Below are 3,899 nucleotides of genomic sequence, written 5' to 3' on the forward strand. Positions count from 1 at the left end.
CAATTTTAAAATAAAATGAACAATAGGGAAGAAAGGAAATTTTAAAAGAACACTACTATAAAAGTAATACAAAGACTTTAAAACAAATAATGAATATAAAACTTTTAAAATAAATAGAAAAATATAAATAAGTAATAAATTAAATAATATCATACGAATGAATTTTAAAATAAATGCATAAAATAATTTACATGGAAATTTGAGATGCATCAAATATATATATATATATAATACATAAATGAAGTTTCAAAAAGATTTAGCAATATGCAAAGTGATATATGTACAACATTTAAGTAAATAATATATGAAATTAATAAACCTAATATAATATATATATATATATATATATATATATATATATATATAAAAAGAGATAATGATAATATATGAAAGTATTTGAAAAAGAAAAGAAAAAAATATGCACATAAAAAAAACAACGAAATCATCAAAACAATACAAGATTATATGCTAAAATAATATGCTCTTATTTCTTAAGGAAAAAAACTTCATTGTAAGCACAACAAAACCAAAGGGATAATTTATAAACAAAATTGTGGGCCAAAATAAAACGCGCACAAATGCTCGGGGATCAAAATTGAAAATGACCCAAATTGTAACATTCCGAAATAGGGCCTAAACGGAATAGTGGTTGCGAAACCACAAATTCAGGGTAAAAAAAAATAAATAAATAAAAAATATTTTATTATTATTTTGAGGTTCATGGTATGATTACATGATTGTGTGAAAATTTCGTGATAAAATTCTATGCATAAAGTGCTTAAATTGAGGTTAGGGACTAAATCGAATAATTTGCAAAACTTGCATTCTAGAAGTTTTTAGTATGAAATTATTTTGGAATATTAATTAGGAGATCTTAAATGGTAATTTGACCAATTTTAAGTTCATGGACAAAATTAGGACATGGAAGGAATTTTTGAAAGTTTAGTAAGGAGGGCATTTTGGTCATTTGGTTATTAACATTAATAAAAGGTAAAAAGATGATAAAATTGTATCATCTTCTTCAAGTTACCAGCAGAACCTTACCTCTCTCCATAGCTGGGGTTTCTTCAACTTTCAAGCTTCATAGTAAGTGATTCCAAGCCCGTTTTAATGATCTTTACGTTTTGAAGTCCGTTAGCTCGATAAAGCTTATGCTAGCAATAATTTAAGTTAGGAATCAAATTTGGAAAAATACCCATAGGTGAAATTTATGTATTTTGATTTTTATGATGGAATATGAGGTTTTAAATTATGTTAGACAACTTGTGCTACTTGGTTTTAAGTGAAAGCAGTAAAAACTTAATCGGTAAAAATACCTAATAGTCATAAGTACATGTTAGTGTGTGAATTTGATGTTGCCATAGAAGGGAAAAATGATCAGCATGTCATAAAACATAAGAAAATAGGATGAAGTTTAATTTACGAGCCTTGGGGCAAAAGTGCAAATATGTGAAAGTTTAGGGGCAAAAATATAATTTTTCCAAAGTTTGAGTAAAGGGTTGTTTTGATTAATGTTGATATTAAATAAGCTAAATTTGCTATTATAGATCAAGAAGAGCGAAATTCGAGAGTAGATCGAGGAAAAGAAAAAGTAAAGGACTAAATTGTAAAGTTTAGTCACATTTTGTATCGAGGTAAGTTTACAGTAAATAAATGCAATATTCTTTTATTTTACATTATTATTGTCAATTTCCAGCATTTATATATTTATGTTATGAAAATATTTAAAGTCGAATTTAAGGTGAAGTGACAGAGGAAAAGTGTTAGAAAGCCCCGGTTGAACCCTAGGAATGTTAGGATATTAGGGTTGACGAGATGAAGCGAAATGAGCCATGTAAGTCCATATTAGAAATATGGCTCTGGAGACGAGATTGAGCCATGTAAGTCCATATTATATATGGCATTGGAGACAGGAATAATTCATGTAAGTCCATGTCAAAGACATGGCATTGGCAGGATATTGATAGACAGGAACGACCCTAGTATCCTTAGTATTCCGAGTGGTTCAACGGGTCAGGATACGAGTTAAATTACAGTGAATTAACAGCAAAGGAAAAGTAGATTATAGTTATGAAAAAGGAAAGGTCAGGTAAGAAAGAAGGTAAGGGAATAAAGAAGAAGATAGAAATTGAGAAGTAAAGAAATTTATGATGTTAGATGATATTATGCATAATTATCCATTATGTTGAATGTTGTGATTTATTTGCTTGTAAGCTTACTAAGCCTAGTGCTTAATCTCTTTATTTTCTTCTTCTTATAGTACTTATCTAGTCACTCGGGGATCGAAGGAAATGTCGGAGGCCGATCACACTATCAAAGAAATAACTCGGTATAACTAGACGTTTTGTTTTGGGTATGGCATGTATAGAAACTTAGCTACTTTTGGTATAATATGAATAATGAATGATGTGTAAATACTTGCTAGTGATTAGCTAAGAAAATAGCTGATGATATACATGTTTATTAATATGTATGATTGAATGATGATTATCACATGAAAATTATGAAAATGTGAAAGTAACCTAAAACAGATTCAAGTAACAGAAATGATGTAACTTTGAAAAATCACTAAAAATTGTAGAAACATAGTTTGAAGATGAATAATATATGAAATTAAAGCTTATTATGTATATTTTCTTATGGAATAAGCAAAACAGGTAAAAGTATTATATTTTATGATATATCTAAGTTTTAGTGAAACAGGGTCAGAGCGATTTCTGGATCCCCTGTTTTAACTTTGGAAATTCACCATAAATTGTACAAAACTAATTAGAAGGTATAATTTATATGGTTAGAATGCTTGTTGAATATAATTTTGAGAGAAACAAATGACTTAGTCATATGAATTTTGTACAGGAAGAAAAATGGTTCGTAGTAAGAAGAGGTCAGTGCAGTCGAGTTTTGAAACAGGGGAAACTTTAACTAATAAACTGTACTAATTGGATAAGTCAAAAATTCTAGAAAAAAATTAGTAGATATATATATGAGTCTAGTTTCAAGAAAAATTTACGGATCTTAATTTCGAGTTTTGAAACTCGAGAAATGAATTTTTAAGTAACCATGACGCAGAAAAACAGTTTATTCCGAAAATTAAAATAAGTGATTTAGAGTTGTTTAAAAGGTAAGATAAGTTTAGTAACACCTCAAGCTTGACTCCGGTGATGGTTTCGGGCGTGGGGGCGTTACACAAATCACCAAAAATACTGCTTAGGCGCGGACCAAACTAAAACATCGTGCAAACTTTTGGAGAAAAATGAAAGAAACATAATAGGGACAAATTAAAGGTAACGCAAAATAGGAAGGATGGCCGCAAATTACCCATTTAAGGGAACATCATGAGAACCAACTGTCCATCATGAGCCATCTTTTCCTTTCCCAAAAGCAATTAAAATTAAAGAACAGTGGCCCTTTTTTTTTAAAAAAAAAATTTTAGAACACCCAAATCCCTTTTTTTTTAAAAAAACCTTTTTTTTCCTTAAAACATTCACCCCCCATTTTATTCATTCAGCAGAAATAAATAAAGAGAGCAGCCCCTTCTCCTCAACTTCTTTTCTCTGCTAGGTTTTCTACCTTCCCCCTTTTGAACTGTCACCAAACCATCGTGAACCCGCCGTGGCTTCCATCGTAAACAGTGGTTCAAAGCCTTATGGAACCGGGTTTTTGGCACTTTTAAAGGGAGATTCAATGGTGAGGCCTCTCTATACCGAAGAAAACAAAGGAGAAAGAACCCCCCACCTTCTCCTTGCGTCGATTCTGACGACGGAAAAGAAAACTTCGGCGACACAACCCCGGGGTGGATCCGGTAAGACTCTCTTCTCCTCTTTTTTTTTTTTATTTTTATGCCCACTTTCGTTTAATAGATTTGTAAACAAAAATAAAAAAGAAATAAAAAAGAAACT

The 3,899-nt window shown here is 30.4% G+C and overlaps 1 long non-coding RNA gene across 1 annotated transcript; it reads left to right on the forward strand.

Annotated features, from left to right (window-relative positions):
* The first annotated feature begins 1,006 nt into the window (after positions 1–1,006).
* Positions 1,007–2,467, forward strand: LOC128294186 (uncharacterized). The gene is made up of 3 exons (XR_008284475.1): positions 1,007–1,086; positions 1,548–1,634; positions 2,261–2,467. It is a non-coding gene; the product is annotated as an uncharacterized LOC128294186 (long non-coding RNA).
* Positions 2,468–3,899: the final 1,432 nt, after the last annotated feature.

The sequence above is a fragment of the Gossypium arboreum genome, chromosome 6, assembly GCF_025698485.1.
Source record: "Gossypium arboreum isolate Shixiya-1 chromosome 6, ASM2569848v2, whole genome shotgun sequence".
Classification (NCBI taxonomy): Eukaryota; Viridiplantae; Streptophyta; class Magnoliopsida; order Malvales; family Malvaceae; genus Gossypium; species Gossypium arboreum.